General features: G+C 46.3%; 19 non-coding genes across 19 annotated transcripts; 9 read left to right on the forward strand and 10 right to left on the reverse strand.

Annotated features, from left to right (window-relative positions):
- Window positions 1–153: 153 nt before the first annotated feature.
- On the forward strand, window positions 154–227 carry TRNAT-AGU (transfer RNA threonine (anticodon AGU)). Its single transcript has one exon. It is a non-coding gene; the product is annotated as a tRNA-Thr (tRNA).
- A 393-nt stretch (window positions 228–620) lies between these two features.
- On the reverse strand, window positions 621–702 carry TRNAS-GCU (transfer RNA serine (anticodon GCU)). The gene has a single exon. It is a non-coding gene; the product is annotated as a tRNA-Ser (tRNA).
- A 1,917-nt stretch (window positions 703–2,619) lies between these two features.
- TRNAT-AGU (transfer RNA threonine (anticodon AGU)) lies at window positions 2,620–2,693 on the forward strand. The gene has a single exon. It is a non-coding gene; the product is annotated as a tRNA-Thr (tRNA).
- A 393-nt stretch (window positions 2,694–3,086) lies between these two features.
- On the reverse strand, window positions 3,087–3,168 carry TRNAS-GCU (transfer RNA serine (anticodon GCU)). The gene has a single exon. It is a non-coding gene; the product is annotated as a tRNA-Ser (tRNA).
- A 1,917-nt stretch (window positions 3,169–5,085) lies between these two features.
- On the forward strand, window positions 5,086–5,159 carry TRNAT-AGU (transfer RNA threonine (anticodon AGU)). Its single transcript has one exon. It is a non-coding gene; the product is annotated as a tRNA-Thr (tRNA).
- Window positions 5,160–6,318: 1,159 nt separating this feature from the next.
- On the forward strand, window positions 6,319–6,392 carry TRNAT-AGU (transfer RNA threonine (anticodon AGU)). The gene has a single exon. It is a non-coding gene; the product is annotated as a tRNA-Thr (tRNA).
- A 393-nt stretch (window positions 6,393–6,785) lies between these two features.
- On the reverse strand, window positions 6,786–6,867 carry TRNAS-GCU (transfer RNA serine (anticodon GCU)). Its single transcript has one exon. It is a non-coding gene; the product is annotated as a tRNA-Ser (tRNA).
- Window positions 6,868–8,018: 1,151 nt separating this feature from the next.
- TRNAS-GCU (transfer RNA serine (anticodon GCU)) lies at window positions 8,019–8,100 on the reverse strand. The gene has a single exon. It is a non-coding gene; the product is annotated as a tRNA-Ser (tRNA).
- Window positions 8,101–10,484: 2,384 nt separating this feature from the next.
- TRNAS-GCU (transfer RNA serine (anticodon GCU)) lies at window positions 10,485–10,566 on the reverse strand. The gene has a single exon. It is a non-coding gene; the product is annotated as a tRNA-Ser (tRNA).
- A 683-nt stretch (window positions 10,567–11,249) lies between these two features.
- TRNAT-AGU (transfer RNA threonine (anticodon AGU)) lies at window positions 11,250–11,323 on the forward strand. Its single transcript has one exon. It is a non-coding gene; the product is annotated as a tRNA-Thr (tRNA).
- Window positions 11,324–12,949: 1,626 nt separating this feature from the next.
- On the reverse strand, window positions 12,950–13,031 carry TRNAS-GCU (transfer RNA serine (anticodon GCU)). Its single transcript has one exon. It is a non-coding gene; the product is annotated as a tRNA-Ser (tRNA).
- Window positions 13,032–13,714: 683 nt separating this feature from the next.
- On the forward strand, window positions 13,715–13,788 carry TRNAT-AGU (transfer RNA threonine (anticodon AGU)). Its single transcript has one exon. It is a non-coding gene; the product is annotated as a tRNA-Thr (tRNA).
- A 393-nt stretch (window positions 13,789–14,181) lies between these two features.
- Window positions 14,182–14,263, reverse strand: TRNAS-GCU (transfer RNA serine (anticodon GCU)). The gene has a single exon. It is a non-coding gene; the product is annotated as a tRNA-Ser (tRNA).
- A 683-nt stretch (window positions 14,264–14,946) lies between these two features.
- Window positions 14,947–15,020, forward strand: TRNAT-AGU (transfer RNA threonine (anticodon AGU)). The gene has a single exon. It is a non-coding gene; the product is annotated as a tRNA-Thr (tRNA).
- Window positions 15,021–16,645: 1,625 nt separating this feature from the next.
- Window positions 16,646–16,727, reverse strand: TRNAS-GCU (transfer RNA serine (anticodon GCU)). The gene has a single exon. It is a non-coding gene; the product is annotated as a tRNA-Ser (tRNA).
- A 1,917-nt stretch (window positions 16,728–18,644) lies between these two features.
- TRNAT-AGU (transfer RNA threonine (anticodon AGU)) lies at window positions 18,645–18,718 on the forward strand. The gene has a single exon. It is a non-coding gene; the product is annotated as a tRNA-Thr (tRNA).
- Window positions 18,719–19,111: 393 nt separating this feature from the next.
- On the reverse strand, window positions 19,112–19,193 carry TRNAS-GCU (transfer RNA serine (anticodon GCU)). The gene has a single exon. It is a non-coding gene; the product is annotated as a tRNA-Ser (tRNA).
- A 1,151-nt stretch (window positions 19,194–20,344) lies between these two features.
- TRNAS-GCU (transfer RNA serine (anticodon GCU)) lies at window positions 20,345–20,426 on the reverse strand. Its single transcript has one exon. It is a non-coding gene; the product is annotated as a tRNA-Ser (tRNA).
- Window positions 20,427–22,327: 1,901 nt separating this feature from the next.
- Window positions 22,328–22,401, forward strand: TRNAT-AGU (transfer RNA threonine (anticodon AGU)). The gene has a single exon. It is a non-coding gene; the product is annotated as a tRNA-Thr (tRNA).
- Window positions 22,402–23,073: the final 672 nt, after the last annotated feature.

Below are 23,073 nucleotides of genomic sequence, written 5' to 3' on the forward strand. Positions count from 1 at the left end.
ATCTGCTCACCTTCCTTTTTCCAGCCCTGAAAAGAAAAACCATGAAGGTTTGAGCCACCCCATCAGGTCATGAAAGGTTGCAGGAATTGGAAACATCCAATAGCAGTGGCGTTTTTTTTAAGCTGCACAGCTGTGCCAGCTTTGCCATCACAAGGCGCTGTGGCTTAGTTGGTTAAAGCGCCTGTCTAGTAAACAGGAGATCCTGAGTTCGAATCTCAGCAGTGCCTTTCTTTCTTCTCTTTTGAGCTTCTGAAGCAAACCAAAAAAAAGTTATTCGCTCACGTCTGACATCTTACTTGTCTTTCACACAGTCCTAAGGTAGACCAGTCAGGGGATCTAGAATCAGTACCAGCTAAAGGCTGCAAAGGACAAAGAGGCCTTCATCTTCATGAGAAGGGCGAGGATGCCATCAAGCATGAAAAATAAAAAGAGTGGACTTAACCCGTTGATATGCCACGTAACTTGTATGCCACACAACAAATATGCATCTTTCCTAGCTTTAATAAGAGCCGTCTTGAGAGGTCACAGTTAAAGTCCACCATGGAGGGGACAATCACTGCTTGTCCAGTAAAAAGAGGATTAGCAAACAAAGATTTCAGCTTGGACGAAGCAGAAGAAATCGACGAGGATGGGATTCGAACCCATGCATGCAGAGCACAATGGATTAGCAGTCCATCGCCTTAACCACTCGGCCACCTCGTCCTGGTGAGCGCCTTGGTTCCCTTTGACAAACTCCCAAACAAAGTGTGCCTAGTCGGTGCCTACAGAGTTTTGCTGATCGGTCATGGGCTGAGTGGGTCATACCTCGCCTCCTACAGTAAGTAATGCCTCAAGAAGATGCATGGAAAACCCTTGAAAGGAGGACCTATGCTAAGGGATGCCAAACCATTTCCAGACATCCCTGGCATGTCTTCCATCCATCTATTCTGCCTTATGCATGGAAAGCAGAGCAGGTAACAATTCTTGCTCTGCTAAGAAGCGGCTCAATCACCTATGGAACCGCAAACCTCTAGCTCTCCACGAAGTTCCAGCTGCTATTGTCGTCTGCAAATTTGTCGGTGTGGATGCCTTTTTCAAAAAGTTTTTGCTTTTCTAATTGTCATGACTGAAAGCTTCATCCTTTTACAAGTTGCTGCCAAGTATGGAACAGAACTCCAGTACCGTGTGGGCCCTTAAAGAAAGCAGTGGAAAACGACTGCGGATAAAGGGACACACCTCAGTTACCTACCTAGTATCTGCTCACCTTCCTTTTTCCAGCCCTGAAAAGAAAAACCATGAAGGTTTGAGCCACCCCATCAGGTCATGAAAGGTTGCAGGAATTGGAAACATCCGATAGCAGTGGCGTTTTTTTTAAGCTGCACAGCTGTGCCAGCTTTGCCATCACAAGACGCTGTGTCTTAGTTGGTTAAAGCGCCTGTCTAGTAAACAGGAGATCCTGAGTTCGAATCTCAGCAGTGCCTTTCTTTCTTCTCTTTTGAGCTTCTGAAGCAAACCAAATAAAAGTTATTCGCTCACGTCTGACATCTTACTTGTCTTTCACACAGTCCTAAGGTAGACCAGTCAGGGGATCTAGAATCAGTACCAGCTAAAGGCTGCAAAGCACAAAGAGGCCTTCATCTTCATGAGAAGGCCGAGGATGCCATCAAGCATGAAAAATAAAAAGAGTGGACTTAACCCGTTGATATGCCACGTAACTTGTATGCCACACAACAAATATGCGTCTTTCCTAGCTTTAATAAGAGCCGTCTTGAGAGGTCACAGTTAAAGTCCACCATGGAGGGGACAATCACTGCTTGTCCAGTAAAAAGAGGATTAGCAAACAAAGATTTCAGCTTGGACGAAGCAGAAGAAATCGACGAGGATGGGATTCAAACCCATGCAAGCAGAGCACAATGGATTAGCAGTCCATCGCCTTAACCACTCGGCCACCTCGTCCTGGTGAGCGCCGTGGTTCCCTTTGACAAACTCCCAAACAAAGTGTGCCTAGTCGGTGCCTGCAGAGTTTTGCTGATCGGTCATGGGCTGAGTGGGTCATACCTCGCCTCCTACAGTAAGTAATGCCTCAAGAAGATGCATGGAAAACCCTTGAAAGGTGGACCTATGCTAAGGGATGCCAAACCATTTCCAGACATCCCTGGCATGTCTTCCATCCATCTATTCTGCCTTATGCATGGAAAGCAGAGCAGGTAACAATTCTTGCTCTGCTAAGAAGCAGCTCAATCACCTATGGAACCGCAAACCTCTAGCTCTCCACGAAGTTCCAGCTGCTATTGTCGTCTGCAAATTTGTCGGTGTGGATGCCTTTTTCAAAAAGTTTTTGCTTTTCTAATTGTCATGACTGAAAGCTTCATCCTTTTACAAGTTGCTGCCAAGTATGGAACAGAACTCCAGTACCGTGTGGGCCCTTAAAGAAAGCAGTGGAAAACGACTGCGGATAAAGGGACACACCTCAGTTGTCTACCTAGTATCTGCTCACCTTCCTTTTTCCAGCCCTGAAAAGAAAAACCATGAAGGTTTGAGCCACCCCATCAGGTCATGAAAGGTTGCAGGAATTGGAAACATCCGATAGCAGTGGCGTTTTTTTTAAGCTGCACAGCTGTGCCAGCTTTGCCATCACAAGGCGCTGTGGCTTAGTTGGTTAAAGCGCCTGTCTAGTAAACAGGAGATCCTGAGTTCGAATCTCAGCAGTGCCTTTCTTTCTTCTCTTTTGAGCTTCTGAAGCAAACCAAAAAAAAGTTATTCGCTCACGTCTGACATCTTACTTGTCTTTCACACAGTCCTAAGGTAGACCAGTCAGGGGATCTAGAATCAGTACCAGCTAAAGGCTGCAAAGGACAAAGAGGCCTTCATCTTCATGAGAAGGGCGAGGATGCCATCAAGCATGAAAAATAAAAAGAGTGGACTTAACCCGTTGATATGCCACGTAACTTGTATGCCACACAACAAATATGCGTCTTTCCTAGCTTTAATAAGAGCCGTCTTGAGAGGTCACAGTTAAAGTCCATCATGGAGGGGACAATCACTGCTTGTCCAGTAAAAAGAGGATTAGCAAACAAAGATTTCAGCTTGGACGAAGCAGAAGAAATCGACGAGGATGGGATTCGAACCCATGCATGCAGAGCACAATGGATTAGCAGTCCATCGCCTTAACCACTCGGCCACCTCGTCCTGGTGAGCGCCGTGGTTCCCTTTGACAAACTACCAAACAAAGTGTGCCTAGTCGGTGCCTGCAGAGTTTTGCTGATCGGTCATGGGCTGAGTGGGTCATACCTCGCCTCCTACAGTAAGTAATGCCTCAAGAAGATGCATGGAAAACCCTTGAAAGGAGGACCTATGCTAAGGGATGCCAAACCATTTCCAGACATCCCTGGCATGTCTTCCATCCATCTATTCTGCCTTATGCATGGAAAGCAGAGCAGGTAACAATTCTTGCTCTGCTAAGAAGCGGCTCAATCACCTATGGAACCGCAAACCTCTAGCTCTCCACGAAGTTCCAGCTGCTATTGTCGTCTGCAAATTTGTCGGTGTGGATGCCTTTTTCAAAAAGTTTTTGCTTTTCTAATTGTCATGACTGAAAGCTTCATCCTTTTACAAGTTGCTGCCAAGTATGGAACAGAACTCCAGTACCGTGTGGGCCCTTAAAGAAAGCAGTGGAAAACGACTGCGGATAAAGGGACACACCTCAGTTGTCTACCTAGTATCTGCTCACCTTCCTTTTTCCAGCCCTGAAAAGAAAAACCATGAAGGTTTGAGCCACCCCATCAGGTCATGAAAGGTTGCAGGAATTGGAAACATCCGATAGCAGTGGCGTTTTTTTTAAGCTGCACAGCTGTGCCAGCTTTGCCATCACAAGACGCTGTGGCTTAGTTGGTTAAAGCGCCTGTCTAGTAAACAGGAGATCCTGAGTTTGAATCTCAGCATTGCCTTTCTTTCTTCTCTTTTGAGCTTCTGAAGCAAACCAAAAAAAAGTTATTCGCTCACGTCTGACATCTTACTTGTCTTTCACACAGTCCTAAGGTAGACCAGTCAGGGGATCTAGAATCAGTACCAGCTAAAGGCTGCAAAGGACAAAGAGGCCTTCATCTTCATGAGAAGGGCGAGGATGCCATCAAGCATGAAAAATAAAAAGAGTGGACTTAACCCGTTGATATGCCACGTAACTTGTATGCCACACAACAAATATGCGTCTTTCCTAGCTTTAATAAGAGCCGTCTTGAGAGGTCACAGTTAAAGTCCACCATGGAGGGGACAATCACTGCTTGTCCAGTAAAAAGAGGATTAGCAAACAAAGATTTCAGCTTGGACGAAGCAGAAGAAATCAACGAGGATGGGATTCGAACCCATGCATGCAGAGCACAATGGATTAGCAGTCCATCGCCTTAACCACTCGGCCACCTCGTCCTGGTGAGCGCCGTGGTTCCCTTTGACAAACTCCCAAACAAAGTGTGCCTAGTCGGTGCCTGCAGAGTTTTGCTGATCGGTCATGGGCTGAGTGGGTCATACCTCGCCTCCTACAGTAAGTAATGCCTCAAGAAGATGCATGGAAAACCCTTGAAAGGAGGACCTATGCTAAGGGATGCCAAACCATTTCCAGACATCCCTGGCATGTCTTCCATCCATCTATTCTGCCTTATGCATGGAAAGCAGAGCAGGTAACAATTCTTGCTCTGCTAAGAAGCGGCTCAATCACCTATGGAACCGCAAACCTCTAGCTCTCCACGAAGTTCCAGCTGCTATTGTCGTCTGCAAATTTGTCGGTGTGGATGCCTTTTTCAAAAAGTTTTTGCTTTTCTAATTGTCATGACTGAAAGCTTCATCCTTTTACAAGTTGCTGCCAAGTATGGAACAGAACTCCAGTACCGTGTGGGCCCTTAAAGAAAGCAGTGGAAAACGACTGCGGATAAAGGGACACACCTCAGTTGTCTACCTAGTATCTGCTCACCTTCCTTTTTCCAGCCCTGAAAAGAAAAACCATGAAGGTTTGAGCCACCCCATCAGGTCATGAAAGGTTGCAGGAATTGGAAACATCCGATAGCAGTGGCGTTTTTTTTAAGCTGCACAGCTGTGCCAGCTTTGCCATCACAAGGCGCTGTGGCTTAGTTGGTTAAAGCGCCTGTCTAGTAAACAGGAGATCCTGAGTTCGAATCTCAGCAGTGCCTTTCTTTCTTCTCTTTTGAGCTTTGGAAGCAAACCAAAAAAAAGTTGTTCGCTCACGTCTGACATCTTACTTGTCTTTCACACAGTCCTAAGGTAGACCAGTCAGGGGATCTAGAATCAGTACCAGCTAAAGGCTGCAAAGGACAAAGAGGCCTTCATCTTCATGAGAAGGCCGAGGATGCCATCAAGCATGAAAAATAAAAAGAGTGGACTTAACCCGTTGATATGCCACGTAACTTGTATGCCACACAACAAATATGCGTCTTTCCTAGCTTTAATAAGAGCCGTCTTGAGAGGTCACAGTTAAAGTCCACCATGGAGGGGACAATCACTGCTTGTCCAGTAAAAAGAGGATTAGCAAACAAAGATTTCAGCTTGGACGAAGCAGAAGAAATCGACGAGGATGGGATTCGAACCCATGCATGCAGAGCACAATGGATTAGCAGTCCATCGCCTTAACCACTCGGTCACCTCGTCCTGGTGAGCGCCGTGGTTCCCTTTGACAAACTCCCAAACAAAGTGTGCCTAGTCGGTGCCTGCAGAGTTTTGCTGATCGGTCATGGGCTGAGTGGGTCATACCTCGCCTCCTACAGTAAGTAATGCCTCAAGAAGATGCATGGAAAACCCTTGAAAGGAGGACCTATGCTAAGGGATGCCAAACCATTTCTAGACATCCCTGGCATGTCTTCCATCCATCTATTCTGCCTTATGCATGGAAAGCAGAGCAGGTAACAATTCTTGCTCTGCTAAGAAGCGGCTCAATCACCTATGGAACCGCAAACCTCTAGCTCTCCACGAAGTTCCAGCTGCTATTGTCGTCTGCAAATTTGTCGGTGTGGATGCCTTTTTCAAAAAGTTTTTGCTTTTCTAATTGTCATGACTGAAAGCTTCATCCTTTTACAAGTTGCTGCCAAGTATGGAACAGAACTCCAGTACCGTGTGGGCCCTTAAAGAAAGCAGTGGAAAACGACTGCGGATAAAGGGACACACCTCAGTTGTCTACCTAGTATCTGCTCACCTTCCTTTTTCCAGCCCTGAAAAGAAAAACCATGAAGGTTTGAGCCACCCCATCAGGTCATGAAAGGTTGCAGGAATTGGAAACATCCGATAGCAGTGGCGTTTTTTTTAAGCTGCACAGCTGTGCCAGCTTTGCCATCACAAGGCGCTGTGGCTTAGTTGGTTAAAGCGCCTGTCTAGTAAACAGGAGATCCTGAGTTCGAATCTCAGCAGTGCCTTTCTTTCTTCTCTTTTGAGCTTTGGAAGCAAACCAAAAAAAAGTTATTCGCTCACGTCTGACATCTTACTTGTCTTTCACACAGTCCTTAGGTAGACCAGTCAGGGGATCTAGAATCAGTACCAGCTAAAGGCTGCAAAGGACAAAGAGGCCTTCATCTTCATGAGAAGGCCGAGGAGGCCATCAAGCATGAAAAATAAAAAGAGTGGACTTAACCCGTTGATATGCCACGTAACTTGTATGCCACACAACAAATATGCGTCTTTCCTAGCTTTAATAAGAGCCGTCTTGAGAGGTCACAGTTAAAGTCCACCATGGAGGGGACAATCACTGCTTGTCCAGTAAAAAGAGGATTAGCAAACAAAGATTTCAGCTTGGACGAAGCAGAAGAAATCGACGAGGATGGGATTCGAACCCATGCATGCAGAGCACAATGGATTAGCAGTCCATCGCCTTAACCACTCGGCCACCTCGTCCTGGTGAGCGCCGTGGTTCCCTTTGACAAACTCCCAAACAAAGTGTGCCTAGTCGGTGCCTGCAGAGTTTTGCTGATCGGTCATGGGCTGAGTGGGTCATACCTCGCCTCCTACAGTAAGTAATGCCTCAAGAAGATGCATGGAAAACCCTTGAAAGGAGGACCTATGCTAAGGGATGCCAAACCATTTCCAGACATCCCTGGCATGTCTTCCATCCATCTATTCTGCCTTATGCATGGAAAGCAGAGCAGGTAACAATTCTTGCTCTGCTAAGAAGCGGCTCAATCACCTATGGAACCGCAAACCTCTAGCTCTCCACGAAGTTCCAGCTGCTATTGTCGTCTGCAAATTTGTCGGTGTGGATGCCTTTTTCAAAAAGTTTTTGCTTTTCTAATTGTCATGACTGAAAGCTTCATCCTTTTACAAGTTGCTGCCAAGTATGGAACAGAACTCCAGTACCGTGTGGGCCCTTAAAGAAAGCAGTGGAAAACGACTGCGGATAAAGGGACACACCTCAGTTGTCTACCTAGTATTTGCTCACCTTCTTTTTTCCAGCCCTGAAAAGAAAAACCATGAAGGTTTGAGCCACCCCATCAGGTCATGAAAGGTTGCAGGAATTGGAAACATCCGATAGCAGTGGCGTTTTTTTTAAGCTGCACAGCTGTGCCAGCTTTGCCATCACAAGGCGTTGTGGCTTAGTTGGTTAAAGCGCCTGTCTAGTAAACAGGAGATCCTGAGTTCGAATCTCAGCAGTGCCTTTCTTTCTTCTCTTTTGAGCTTCTGAAGCAAACCAAAAAAAAGTTATTCGCTCACGTCTGACATCTTACTTGTCTTTCACACAGTCCTAAGGTAGACCAGTCAGGGGATCTAGAATCAGTACCAGCTAAAGGCTGCAAAGGACAAAGAGGCCTTCATCTTCATGAGAAGGGCGAGGATGCCATCAAGCATGAAAAATAAAAAGAGTGGACTTAACCCGTTGATATGCCACGTAACTTGTATGCCACACAACAAATATGCGTCTTTTCTAGCTTTAATAAGAGCCGTCTTGAGAGGTCACAGTTAAAGTCCACCATGGAGGGGACAATCACTGCTTGTCCAGTAAAAAGAGGATTAGCAAACAAAGATTTCAGCTTGGACGAAGCAGAAGAAATCGACGAGGATGGGATTCGAACCCATGCATGCAGAGCACAATGGATTAGCAGTCCATCGCCTTAACCACTCGGCCACCTCGTCCTGGTGAGCGCCGTGGTTCCCTTTGACAAACTCCCAAACAAAGTGTGCCTAGTCGGTGCCTGCAGAGTTTTGCTGATCGGTCATGGGCTGAGTGGGTCATACCTCACCTCCTACAGTAAGTAATGCCTCAAGAAGATGCATGGAAAACCCTTGAAAGGTGGACCTATGCTAAGGGATGCCAAACCATTTCCAGACATCCCTGGCATGTCTTCCATCCATCTATTCTGCCTTATGCATGGAAAGCAGAGCAGGTAACAATTCTTGCTCTGCTAAGAAGCGGCTCAATCACCTATGGAACCGCAAACCTCTAGCTCTCCACGAAGTTCCAGCTGCTATTGTCGTCTGCAAATTTGTCGGTGTGGATGCCTTTTTCAAAAAGTTTTTGCTTTTCTAAATGTCATGACTGAAAGCTTCATCCTTTTACAAGTTGCTGCCAAGTATGGAACAGAACTCCAGTACCGTGTGGGCCCTTAAAGAAAGCAGTGGAAAACGACTGCGGATAAAGGGACACACCTCAGTTGTCTACCTAGTATCTGCTCACCTTCCTTTTTCCAGCCCTGAAAAGAAAAACCATGAAGGTTTGAGCCACCCCATCACGTCATGAAAGGTTGCAGGAATTGGAAACATCCGATAGCAGTGGCGTTTTTTTTAAGCTGCATAGCTGTGCCAGCTTTGCCATCACAAGGCGCTGTGGCTTAGTTGGTTAAAGCGCCTGTCTAGTAAACAGGAGATCCTGAGTTCGAATCTCAGCATTGCCTTTCTTTCTTCTCTTTTGAGCTTCTGAAGCAAACCAAAAAAAAGTTATTCGCTCATGTCTGACATCTTACTTGTCTTTCACACAGTCCTAAGGTAGACCAGTCAGGGGATCTAGAATCAGTACCAGCTAAAGGCTGCAAAGGACAAAGAGGCCTTCATCTTCATGAGAAGGGCAAGGATGCCATCAAGCATGAAAAATAAAAAGAGTGGACTTAACCCGTTGATATGCCACGTAACTTGTATGCCACACAACAAATATGCGTCTTTCCTAGCTTTAATAAGAGCCGTTTTGAGAGGTCACAGTTAAAGTCCACCATGGAGGGGACAATCACTGCTTGTCCAGTAAAAAGAGGATTAGCAAACAAAGATTTCAGCTTGGACGAAGCAGAAGAAATCGACAAGGATGGGATTCGAACCCATGCATGCAGAGCACAATGGATTAGCAGTCCATCGCCTTAACCACTCGGCCACCTCGTCCTGGTGAGCGCCTTGGTTCCCTTTGACAAACTCCCAAACAAAGTGTGCCTAGTCGGTGCCTGCAGAGTTTTGCTGATCGGTCATGGGCTGAGTGGGTCATACCTCGCCTCCTACAGTAAGTAATGCCTCAAGAAGATGCATGGAAAACCCTTGAAAGGAGGACCTATGCTAAGGGATGCCAAACCATTTCCAGACATCCCTGGCATGTCTTCCATCCATCTATTCTGCCTTATGCATGGAAAGCAGAGCAGGTAACAATTCTTGCTCTGCTAAGAAGCGGCTCAATCACCTATGGAACCGCAAACCTCTAGCTCTCCACGAAGTTCCAGCTGCTATTGTGGTCTGCAAATTTGTCGGTGTGGATGCCTTTTTCAAAAAGTTTTTGCTTTACTAATTGTCATGACTGAAAGCTTCATCCTTTTATAAGTTGCTGCCAAGTATGGAACAGAACTCCAGTACCGTGTGGGCCCTTAAAGAAAGCAGTGGAAAACGACTGCGGATAAAGGGACACACCTCAGTTGTCTACCTAGTATCTGCTCACCTTCCTTTTTCCAGCCCTGAAAAGAAAAACCATGAAGGTTTGAGCCACCCCATCAGGTCATGAAAGGTTGCAGGAATTGGAAACATCCGATAGCAGTGGCGTTTTTTTTAAGCTGCACAGCTGTGCCAGCTTTGCCATCACAAGACGCTGTGGCTTAGTTGGTTAAAGCGCCTGTCTAGTAAACAGGAGATCCTGAGTTCGAATCTCAGCAGTGCCTTTCTTTCTTCTCTTTTGAGCTTCTGAAGCAAACCAAAAAAAAGTTATTCGCTCACGTCTGACATCTTACTTGTCTTTCACACAGTCCTAAGGTAGACCAGTCAGGGGATCTAGAATCAGTACCAGCTAAAGGCTGCAAAGGACAAAGAGGCCTTCATCTTCATGAGAAGGCCGAGGATGCCATCAAGCATGAAAAATAAAAAGAGTGGACTTAACCCGTTGATATGCCACGTAACTTGTATGCCACACAACAAATATGCGTCTTTCCTAGCTTTAATAAGAGCCGTCTTGAGAGGTCACAGTTAAAGTCCACCATGCAGGGGACAATCACTGCTTGTCCAGTAAAAAGAGGATTAGCAAACAAAGATTTCAGCTTGGACGAAGCAGAAGAAATCGACGAGGATGGGATTCGAACCCATGCATGCAGAGCACAATGGATTAGCAGTCCATCGCCTTAACCACTCGGCCACCTCGTCCTGGTGAGCGCCGTGGTTCCCTTTGACAAACTCCCAAACAAAGTGTGCCTAGTCGGTGCCTGCAGAGTTTTGCTGATTGGTCATGGGCTGAGTAGGTCATACCTCGCCTCCTACAGTAAGTAATGCCTCAAGAAGATGCATGGAAAACCCTTGAAAGGTGGACCTATGCTAAGGGATGCCAAACCATTTCCAGACATCCCTGGCATGTCTTCCATCCATCTATTCTGCCTTATGCATGGAAAGCAGAGCAGGTAACAATTCTTGCTCTGCTAAGAAGCGGCTCAATCACCTATGGAACCGCAAACCTCTAGCTCTCCACGAAGTTCCAGCTGCTATTGTCGTCTGCAAATTTGTCGGTGTGGATGCCTTTTTCAAAAAGTTTTTGCTTTTCTAATTGTCATGACTGAAAGCTTCATCCTTTTACAAGTTGCTGCCAAGTATGGAACAGAACTCCAGTACCGTGTGGGCCCTTAAAGAAAGCAGTGGAAAACGACTGCGGATAAAGGGACACACCTCAGTTGTCTACCTAGTATCTGCTCACCTTCCTTTTTCCAGCCCTGAAAAGAAAAACCATGAAGGTTTGAGCCACCTCATCAGGTCATGAAAGGTTGCAGGAATTGGAAACATCCAATAGCAGTGGCGTTTTTTTAAGCTGCACAGCTGTGCCAGCTTTGCCATAACAAGGCGCTGTGGCTTAGTTGGTTAAAGCGCCTGTCTAGTAAACAGGAGATCCTGAGTTCGAATCTCAGCAGTGCCTTTCTTTCTTCTCTTTTGAGCTTCTGAAGCAAACCAAAAAAAAGTTATTCGCTCACGTCTGACATCTTACTTGTCTTTCACACAGTCCTAAGGTAGACCAGTCAGGGGATCTAAAATCAGTACCAGCTAAAGGCTGCAAAGGACAAAGAGGCCTTCATCTTCATGAGAAGGCCGAGGTTGCCATCAAGCATGAAAAATAAAAAGAGTGGACTTAACCCGTTGATATGCCACGTAACTTGTATGCCACACAACAAATATGCGTCTTTCCTAGCTTTAATAAGAGCCGTCTTGAGAGGTCACAGTTAAAGTCCACCATGGAGGGGACAATCACTGCTTGTCCAGTAAAAAGAGGATTAGCAAACAAAGATTTCAGCTTGGACGAAGCAGAAGAAATCGACGAGGATGGGATTCGAACCCATGCATGCAGCGCACAATGGATTAGCAGTCCATCGCCTTAACCACTCGGCCACCTCGTCCTGGTGAGCGCTGTGGTTCCCTTTGACAAACTCCCAAACAAAGTGTGCCTAGTAGGTGCCTGCAGAGTTTTGCTGATCGGTCATGGGCTGAGTGGGTCATACCTCGCCTCCTACAGTAAGTAATGCCTCAAGAAGATGCATGGAAAACCCTTGAAAGGTGGACCTATGCTAAGGGATGCCAAACCATTTCCAGACATCCCTGGCATGTCTTCCATCCATCTATTCTGCCTTATGCATGGAAAGCAGAGCAGGTAACAATTCTTGCTCTGCTAAGAAGCGGCTCAATCACCTATGGAACCGCAAACCTCTAGCTCTCCACGAAGTTCCAGCTGCTATTGTTGTCTGCAAATTTGTCGGTGTGGATGCCTTTTTCAAAAAGTTTTTGCTTTTCTAATTGTCATGACTGAAAGCTTCATCCTTTTACAAGTTGCTGCCAAGTATGGAACAGAACTCCAGTACCGTGTGGGCCCTTAAAGAAAGCAGTGGAAAACGACTGCGGATAAAGGGACACACCTCAGTTGTCTACCTAGTATCTGCTCACCTTCCTTTTTCCAGCCCTGAAAAGAAAAACCATGAAGGTTTGAGCCACCCCATCAGGTCATGAAAGGTTGAAGGAATTGGAAACATCCAATAGCAGTGGCGTTTTTTTTAAGCTGCACAGCTGTGCCAGCTTTGACATCGCAAGGCGTTGTGGCTTAGTTGGTTAAAGCGCCTGTCTAGTAAACAGGAGATCCTGAGTTCGAGTCTCAGCAGTGCCTTTCTTTCTTCTCTTTTGAGCTTCTGAAGCAAACCAAAAAAAAGTTATTCGCTCACGTCTGACATCTTACTTGTCTTTCACACAGTCCTAAGGTAGACCAGTCAGGGGATCTAGAATCAGTACCAGCTAAAGGCTGCAAAGGACAAAGAGGCCTTCATCTTCATGAGAAGGCCGAGGATGCCATCAAGCATGAAAAATAAAAAGAGTGGACTTAACCCGTTGATATGCCACGTAACTTGTATGCCACACAACAAATATGCGTCTTTCCTAGCTTTAATAAGAGCCGTCTTGAGAGGTCACAGTTAAAGTCCACCATGCAGGGGACAATCACTGCTTGTCCAGTAAAAAGAGGATTAGCAAACAAAGATTTCAGCTTGGACGAAGCAGAAGAAATCGACGAGGATGGGATTCGAACCCATGCATGCAGAGCACAATGGATTAGCAGTCCATCGCCTTAACCACTCGGCCACCTCGTCCTGGTGAGCGCCGTGGTTCCCTTTGACAAACTCCCAAACAAAGTGTGCCTAGTCGGTGCCTGCAGAGTTTTGCTGATCGGTCATGGGCTGAGTAGGTCATACCTCGCCTCCTACAGTAAGTAATGCCTCAAGAAGATGCATGGAAAACCCTTGAAAGGTGGACCTATGCTAAGGGATGCCAAACCATTTCCAGACATCCCTGGCATGTCTTCCATCCATCTATTCTGCCTTATGCATGGAAAGCAGAGCAGGTAACAATTCTTGCTCTGCTAAGAAGCGGCTCAATCACCTATGGAACCGCAAACCTCTAGCTCTCCACGAAGTTCCAGCTGCTATTGTCGTCTGCAAATTTGTCGGTGTGGATGCCTTTTTCAAAAAGTTTTTGCTTTTCTAATTGTCATGACTGAAAGCTTCATCCTTTTACAAGTTGCTGCCAAGTATGGAACAGAACTCCAGTACCGTGTGGGCCCTTAAAGAAAGCAGTGGAAAACGACTGCGGATAAAGGGACACACCTCAGTTGTCTACCTAGTATCTGCTCACCTTCCTTTTTCCAGCCCTGAAAAGAAAAACCATGAAGGTTTGAGCCACCCCATCAGGTCATGAAAGGTTGCAGGAATTGGAAACATCCGATAGCAGTGGCGTTTTTTTAAGCTGCACAGCTGTGCCAGCTTTGCCATAACAAGGCGCTGTGGCTTAGTTGGTTAAAGCGCCTGTCTAGTAAACAGGAGATCCTGAGTTCGAATCTCAGCAGTGCCTTTCTTTCTTCTCTTTTGAGCTTCTGAAGCAAACCAAAAAAAAGTTATTCGCTCACGTCTGACATCTTACTTGTCTTTCACACAGTCCTAAGGTAGACCAGTCAGGGGATCTAGAATCAGTACCAGCTAAAGGCTGCAAAGGACAAAGAGGCCTTCATCTTCATGAGAAGGCCGAGGATGCCATCAAGCATGAAAAATAAAAAGAGTGGACTTAACCCGTTGATATGCCACGTAACTTGTATGCCACACAACAAATATGCGTCTTTCCTAGCTTTAATAAGAGCCGTCTTGAGAGGTCACAGTTAAAGTCCACCATGCAGGGGACAATCACTGCTTGTCCAGTAAAAAGAGGATTAGCAAACAAAGATTTCAGCTTGGACGAAGCAGAAGAAATCGACGAGGATGGGATTCGAACCCATGCATGCAGAGCACAATGGATTAGCAGTCCATCGCCTTAACCACTCGGCCACCTCGTCCTGGTGAGCGCCGTGGTTCCCTTTGACAAACTCCCAAACAAAGTGTGCCTAGTCGGTGCCTGCAGAGTTTTGCTGATCGGTCATGGGCTGAGTAGGTCATACCTCGCCTCCTACAGTAAGTAATGCCTCAAGAAGATGCATGGAAAACCCTTGAAAGGTGGACCTATGCTAAGGGATGCCAAACCATTTCCAGACATCCCTGGCATGTCTTCCATCCATCTATTCTGCCTTATGCATGGAAAGCAGAGCAGGTAACAATTCTTGCTCTGCTAAGAAGCGGCTCAATCACCTATGGAACCGCAAACCTCTAGCTCTCCACGAAGTTCCAGCTGCTATTGTCGTCTGCAAATTTGTCGGTGTGGATGCCTTTTTCAAAAAGTTTTTGCTTTTCTAATTGTCATGACTGAAAGCTTCATCCTTTTACAAGTTGCTGCCAAGTATGGAACAGAACTCCAGTACCGTGTGGGCCCTTAAAGAAAGCAGTGGAAAACGACTGCGGATAAAGGGACACACCTCAGTTGTCTACCTAGTATCTGCTCACCTTCCTTTTTCCAGCCCTGAAAAGAAAAACCATGAAGGTTTGAGCCACCCCATCAGGTCATGAAAGGTTGCAGGAATTGGAAACATCCGATAGCAGTGGCGTTTTTTTAAGCTGCACAGCTGTGCCAGCTTTGCCATAACAAGGCGCTGTGGCTTAGTTGGTTAAAGCGCCTGTCTAGTAAACAGGAGATCCTGAGTTCGAATCTCAGCAGTGCCTTTCTTTCTTCTCTTTTGAGCTTCTGAAGCAAACCAAAAAAAAGTTATTCGCTCACGTCTGACATCTTACTTGTCTTTCACACAGTCCTAAGGTAGACCAGTCAGGGGATCTAAAATCAGTACCAGCTAAAGGCTGCAAAGGACAAAGAGGCCTTCATCTTCATGAGAAGGCCGAGGATGCCATCAAGCATGAAAAATAAAAAGAGTGGACTTAACCCGTTGATATGCCACGTAACTTGTATGCCACACAACAAATATGCGTCTTTCCTAGCTTTAATAAGAGCCGTCTTGAGAGGTCACAGTTAAAGTCCACCATGGAGGGGACAATCACTGCTTGTCCAGTAAAAAGAGGATTAGCAAACAAAGATTTCAGCTTGGACGAAGCAGAAGAAATCGACGAGGATGGGATTCGAACCCATGCATGCAGCGCACAATGGATTAGCAGTCCATCGCCTTAACCACTCGGCCACCTCGTCCTGGTGAGCGCCGCGGTTCCCTTTGACAAACTCCCAAACAAAGTGTGCCTAGTAGGTGCCTGCAGAGTTTTGCTGATCGGTCATGGGCTGAGTGGGTCATACCTCGCCTCCTACAGTAAGTAATGCCTCAAGAAGATGCATGGAAAACCCTTGAAAGGTGGACCTATGCTAAGGGATGCCAAACCATTTCCAGACATCCCTGGCATGTCTTCCATCCATCTATTCTGCCTTATGCATGGAAAGCAGAGCAGGTAACAATTCTTGCTCTGCTAAGAAGCGGCTCAATCACCTATGGAACCGCAAACCTCTAGCTCTCCACGAAGTTCCAGCTGCTATTGTCGTCTGCAAATTTGTCGGTGTGGATGCCTTTTTCAAAAAGTTTTTGCTTTTCTAATTGTCATGACTGAAAGCTTCATCCTTTTACAAGTTGCTGCCAAGTATGGAACAGAACTCCAGTACCGTGTGGGCCCTTAAAGAAAGCAGTGGAAAACGACTGCGGATAAAGGGACACACCTCAGTTGTCTACCTAGTATCTGCTCACCTTCCTTTTTCCAGCCCTGAAAAGAAAAACCATGAAGGTTTGAGCCACCCCATCAGGTCATGAAAGGTTGCAGGAATTGGAAACATCCAATAGCAGTGGCGTTTTTTTAAGCTGCACAGCTGTGCCAGCTTTGCCATCGCAAGGCGTTGTGGCTTAGTTGGTTAAAGCGCCTGTCTAGTAAACAGGAGATCCTGAGTTCGAGTCTCAGCAGTGCCTTTCTTTCTTCTCTTTTGAGCTTCTGAAGCAAACCAAAAAAAAGTTATTCGCTCACGTCTGACATCTTACTTGTCTTTCACACAGTCCTAAGGTAGACCAGTCAGGGGATCTAGAATCAGTACCAGCTAAAGGCTGCAAAGGACAAAGAGGCCTTCATCTTCATGAGAAGGCCGAGGATGCCATCAAGCATGAAAAATAAAAAGAGTGGACTTAACCCGTTGATATGCCACGTAACTTGTATGCCACACAACAAATATACGTCTTTCCTAGCTTTAATAAGAGCCGTCTTGAGAGGTCACAGTTAAAGTCCACCATGGAGGGGACAATCACTGCTTGTCCAGTAAAAAGAGGATTAGCAAACAAAGATTTCAGCTTGGACGAAGCAGAAGAAATCGACGAGGATGGGATTCGAACCCATGCATGCAGAGCACAATGGATTAGCAGTCCATCGCCTTAACCACTCGGCCACCTCGTCCTGGTGAGCGCCGTGGTTCCCTTTGAAAAACTCCCAAACAAAGTGTGCCTAGTCGGTGCCTGCAGAGTTTTGCTGATCGGTCATGGGCTGAGTGGGTCATACCTCGCCTCCTACAGTAAGTAATGCCTCAAGAAGATGCATGGAAAACCCTTGAAAGGTGGACCTATGCTAAGGGATGCCAAACCATTTCCAGACATCCCTGGCATGTCTTCCATCCATCTATTCTGCCTTATGCATGGAAAGCAGAGCAGGTAACAATTCTTGCTCTGCTAAGAAGCGGCTCAATCACCTATGGAACCGCAAACCTCTAGCTCTCCACGAAGTTCCAGCTGCTATTGTCGTCTGCAAATTTGTCGGTGTTGATGCCTTTTTCAAAAAGTTTTTGCTTTTCTAATTGTCATGACTGAAAGCTTCATCCTTTTACAAGTTGCTGCCAAGTATGGAACAGAACTCCAGTACCGTGTGGGCCCTTAAAGAAAGCAGTGGAAAACGACTGCGGATAAAGGGACACACCTCAGTTGTCTACCTAGTATCTGCTCACCTTCCTTTTTCCAGCCCTGAAAAGAAAAACCATGAAGGTTTGAGCCACCCCATCAGGTCATGAAAGGTTGCAGGAATTGGAAACATCCGATAGCAGTGGCGTTTTTTTTAAGCTGCACAGCTGTGCCAGCTTTGCCATCACAAGACGCTGTGGCTTAGTTGGTTAAAGCGCCTGTCTAGTAAACAGGAGATCCTGAGTTCGAATCTCAGCAGTGCCTTTCTTTCTTCTCTTTTGAGCTTCTGAAGCAAACCAAAAAAAAGTTATTCGCTCACGTCTGACATCTTAATTGTCTTTCACACAGTCCTAAGGTAGACCAGTCAGGGGATCTAGAATCAGTACCAGCTAAAGGCTGCAAAGGACAAAGAGGCCTTCATCTTCATGAGAAGGCCGAGGATGCCATCAAGCATGAAAAATAAAAAGAGTGGACTTAACCCGTTGATATGCCACGTAACTTGTATGCCACACAACAAATATGCGTCTTTCCTAGCTTTAATAAGAGCCGTCTTGAGAGGTCACAGTTAAAGTCCACCATGGAGGGGACAATCACTGCTTGTCCAGTAAAAAGAGGATTAGCAAACAAAGATTTCAGCTTGGACGAAGGAGAAGAAATCGACGAGGATGGGATTCGAACCCATGCATGCAGAGCACAATGGATTAGCAGTCCATCGCCTTAACCACTTGGCCACCTCGTCCTGGTGAGTGCCGTGGTTCCCTTTGACAAACTCCCAAACAAAGTGTGCCTAGTCGGTGCCTGCAGAGTTTTGCTGATCGGTCATGGGCTGAGTGGGTCATACCTCGCCTCCTACAGTAAGTAATGCCTCAAGAAGATGCATGGAAAACCCTTGAAAGGAGGACCTATGCTAAGGGATGCCAAACCATTTCCAGACATCCCTGGCATGTCTTCCATCCATCTATTCTGCCTTATGCATGGAAAGCAGAGCAGGTAACAATTCTTGCTCTGCTAAGAAGCGGCTCAATCACCTATGGAACCGCAAACCTCTAGCTCTCCACGAAGTTCCAGCTGCTATTGTCGTCTGCAAATTTGTCGGTGTGGATGCCTTTTTCAAAAAGTTTTTGCTTTTCTAATTGTCATGACTGAAAGCTTCATCCTTTTACAAGTTGCTGCCAAGTATGGAACAGAACTCCAGTACCGTGTGGGCCCTTAAAGAAAGCAGTGGAAAACGACTGAGGATAAAGGGACACACCTCAGTTGTCTACCTAGTATCTGCTCACCTTCCTTTTTCCAGCCCTGAAAAGAAAAACCATGAAGGTTTGAGCCACCCCATCAGGTCATGAAAGGTTGCAGGAATTGGAAACATCCGATAGCAGTGGCGTTTTTTTTAAGCTGCACAGCTGTGCCAGCTTTGCCATCGCAAGGCGCTGTGGCTTAGTTGGTTAAAGCGCCTGTCTAGTAAACAGGAGATCCTGAGTTCGAATCTCAGCAGTGCCTTTCTTTCTTCTCTTTTGAGCTTCTGAAGCAAACCAAAAAAAAGTTATTCGCTCACGTCTGACATCTTACTTGTCTTTCACACAGTCCTAAGGTAGACCAGTCAGGGGATCTAGAATCAGTACCAGCTAAAGGCTGCAAAGGACAAAGAGGCCTTCATCTTCATGAGAAGGCCGAGGATGCCATCAAGCATGAAAAATAAAAAAAGTGGACTTAACCCGTTGATATGCCACGTAACTTGTATGCCACACAACAAATATACGTCTTTCCTAGCTTTAATAAGAGCCGTCTTGAGAGGTCACAGTTAAAGTCCACCATGGAGGGGACAATCACTGCTTGTCCAGTAAAAAGAGGATTAGCAAACAAAGATTTCAGCTTGGACGAAGCAGAAGAAATCGACGAGGATGGGATTCGAACCCATGCATGCAGAGCACAATGGATTAGCAGTCCATCGCCTTAACCACTCGGCCACCTCGTCCTGGTGAGCGCCGTGGTTCCCTTTGACAAACTCCTAAACAAAGTGTGCCTAGCCGGTGCCTGCAGAGTTTTGCTGATCGGTCATGGGCTGAGTGGGTCATACCTCGCCTCCTACAGTAAGTAATGCCTCAAGAAGATGCATGGAAAACCCTTGAAAGGTGGACCTATGCTAAGGGATGCCAAACCATTTCCAGACATCCCTGGCATGTCTTCCATCCATCTATTCTGCCTTATGCATGGAAAGCAGAGCAGGTAACAATTCTTGCTCTGCTAAGAAGCGGCTCAATCACCTATGGAACCGCAAACCTCTAGCTCTCCACGAAGTTCCAGCTGCTATTGTCGTCTGCAAATTTGTCGGTGTGGATGCCTTTTTCAAAAAGTTTTTGCTTTTCTAATTGTCATGACTGAAAGCTTCATCCTTTTACAAGTTGCTGCCAAGTATGGAACAGAACTCCAGTACCGTGTGGGCCCTTAAAGAAAGCAGTGGAAAACGACTGCGGATAAAGGGACACACCTCAGTTGTCTACCTAGTATCTGCTCACCTTCCTTTTTCCAGCCCTGAAAAGAAAAACCATGAAGGTTTGAGCCACCCCATCAGGTCATGAAAGGTTGCAGGAATTGGAAACATCCGATAGCAGTGGCGTTTTTTTTAAGCTGCACAGCTGTGCCTGCTTTGCCATCGCAAGGCGCTGTGGCTTAGTTGGTTAAAGCGCCTGTCTAGTAAACAGGAGATCCTGAGTTCGAATCTCGGCAGTGCCTTTCTTTCTTCTCTTTTGAGCTTCTGAAGCAAACCAAAAAAAAGTTATTCGCTCACGTCTGACATCTTACTTGTCTTTCACACAGTCCAAAGGCAGACCAGTCAGGGGATCTAGAATCAGTACCAGCTAAAGGCTGCAAAGGACAAAGAGGCCTTCATCTTCATGAGAAGGCCGAGGATGCCATCAAGCATGAAAAATAAAAAGAGTGGACTTAACCCGTTGATATGCCACGTAACTTGTATGCCACACAACAAATATGCATCTTTCCTAGCTTTAATAAGAGCCGTCTTGAGAGGTCACAGTTAAAGTCCACCATGGAGGGGACAATCACTGCTTGTCCAGTAAAAAGAGGATTAGCAAACAAAGATTTCAGCTTGGACGAAGCAGAAGAAATCGACGAGGATGGGATTCGAACCCATGCATGCAGAGCACAATGGATTAGCAGTCCATCGCCTTAACCACTCGGCCACCTCGTCCTGGTGAGCGCCGTGGTTCCCTTTGACAAACTCCCAAACAAAGTGTGCCTAGTCGGTGCCTGCAGAGTTTTGCTGATCGGTCATGGGCTGAGTGGGTCATACCTCGCCTCCTACAGTAAGTAATGCCTCAAGAAGATGCATGGAAAACCCTTGAAAGGTGGACCTATGCTAAGGGATGCCAAACCATTTCCAGACATCCCTGGCATGTCTTCCATCCATCTATTCTGCCTTATGCATGGAAAGCAGAGCAGGTAACAATTCTTGCTCTGCTAAGAAGCGGCTCAATCACCTATGGAACCGCAAACCTCTAGCTCTCCACGAAGTTCCAGCTGCTATTGTCGTCTGCAAATTTGTCGGTGTGGATGCCTTTTTCAAAAAGTTTTTGCTTTTCTAATTGTCATGACTGAAAGCTTCATCCTTTTACAAGTTGCTGCCAAGTATGGAACAGAACTCCAGTACCGTGTGGGCCCTTAAAGAAAGCAGTGGAAAACGACTGCGGATAAAGGGACACACCTCAGTTGTCTACCTAGTATCTGCTCACCTTCCTTTTTCCAGCCCTGAAAAGAAAAACCATGAAGGTTTGAGCCACCCCATCAGGTCATGAAAGGTTGCAGGAATTGGAAACATCCGATAGCAGTGGCGTTTTTTTTAAGCTGCACAGCTGTGCCAGCTTTGCCATCACAAGGCGCTGTGGCTTAGTTGGTTAAAGCGCCTGTCTAGTAAACAGGAGATCCTGAGTTCGAATCTCGGCAGTGCCTTTCTTTCTTCTCTTTTGAGCTTCTGAAGCAAACCAAAAAAAAGTTATTCGCTCACGTCTGACATCTTACTTGTCTTTCACACAGTCCTAAGGTAGACCAGTCAGGGGATCTAGAATCAGTACCAGCTAAAGGCTGCAAAGGACAAAGAGGCCTTCATCTTCATGAGAAGGCCGAGGATGCCATCAAGCATGAAAAATAAAAAGAGTGGACTTAACCCGTTGATATGCCACACAACAAATATGCGTCTTTCCTAGCTTTAATAAGAGCCGTCTTGAGAGGTCACAGTTAAAGTCCACCATGGAGGGGACAATCACTGCTTGTCCAGTAAAAAGAGGATTAGCAAACAAAGATTTCAGCTTGGACGAAGCAGAAGAAATCGACGAGGATGGGATTCGAACCCATGCATGCAGAGCACAATGGATCAGCAGTCCATCGCCTTAACCACTCGGCCACCTCGTCCTGGTGAGCGCCGTGGTTCCCTTTGACAAACTCCCAAACAAAGTGTGCCTAGTCGGTGCCTGCAGAGTTTTGCTGATCGGTCATGGGCTGAGTGGGTCATACCTCGCCTCCTACAGTAAGTAATGCCTCAAGAAGATGCATGGAAAACCCTTGAAAGGTGGACCTATGCTAAGGGATGCCAAACCATTTCCAGACATCCCTGGCATGTCTTCCATCCATCTATTCTGCCTTATGCATGGAAAGCAGAGCAGGTAACAATTCTTGCTCTGCTAAGAAGCGGCTCAATCACCTATGGAACCGCAAACCTCTAGCTCTCCACGAAGTTCCAGCTGCTATTGTCGTCTGCAAATTTGTCGGTGTGGATGCCTTTTTCAAAAAGTTTTTGCTTTTCTAATTGTCATGACTGAAAGCTTCATCCTTTTACAAGTTGCTGCCAAGTATGGAACAGAACTCCAGTACCGTGTGGGCCCTTAAAGAAAGCAGTGGAAAACGACTGCGGATAAAGGGACACACCTCAGTTGTCTACCTAGTATCTGCTCACCTTCCTTTTTCCAGCCCTGAAAAGAAAAACCATGAAGGTTTGAGCCACCCCATCAGGTCATGAAAGGTTGCAGGAATTGGAAACATCCGATAGCAGTGGCGTTTTTTTTAAGCTGCACAGCTGTGCCAGCTTTGCCATCACAAGGCGCTGTGGCTTAGTTGGTTAAAGCGCCTGTCTAGTAAACAGGAGATCCTGAGTTCGAATCTCAGCAGTGCCTTTCTTTCTTCTCTTTTGAGCTTCTGAAGCAAACCAAAAAAAAGTTATTCGCTCACGTCTGACATCTTACTTGTCTTTCACACAGTCCAAAGGCAGACCAGTCAGGGGATCTAGAATCAGTACCAGCTAAAGGCTGCAAAGGACAAAGAGGCCTTCATCTTCATGAGAAGGCCGAGGATGCCATCAAGCATGAAAAATAAAAAGAGTGGACTTAACCCGTTGATATGCCACGTAACTTGTATGCCACACAACAAATATGCGTCTTTCCTAGCTTTAATAAGAGCCGTCTTGAGAGGTCACAGTTAAAGTCCACCATGGAGGGGACAATCACTGCTTGTCCAGTAAAAAGAGGATTAGCAAACAAAGATTTCAGCTTGGACGAAGCAGAAGAAATCGACGAGGATGGGATTCGAACCCATGCATGCAGAGCACAATGGATTAGCAGTCCATCTCCTTAACCACTCGGCCACCTCGTCCTGGTGAGCGCCGTGGTTCCCTTTGACAAACTCCCAAACAAAGTGTGCCTAGTCGGTGCCTGCAGAGTTTTGCTGATCGGTCATGGGCTGAGTGGGTCATACCTCGCCTCCTACAGTAAGTAATGCCTCAAGAAGATGCATGGAAAACCCTTGAAAGGTGGACCTATGCTAAGGGATGCCAAACCATTTCCAGACAT

The sequence above is a fragment of the Engystomops pustulosus genome, chromosome 7, assembly GCF_040894005.1.
Source record: "Engystomops pustulosus chromosome 7, aEngPut4.maternal, whole genome shotgun sequence".
NCBI classification, from domain to species: domain Eukaryota; kingdom Metazoa; phylum Chordata; class Amphibia; order Anura; family Leptodactylidae; genus Engystomops; species Engystomops pustulosus.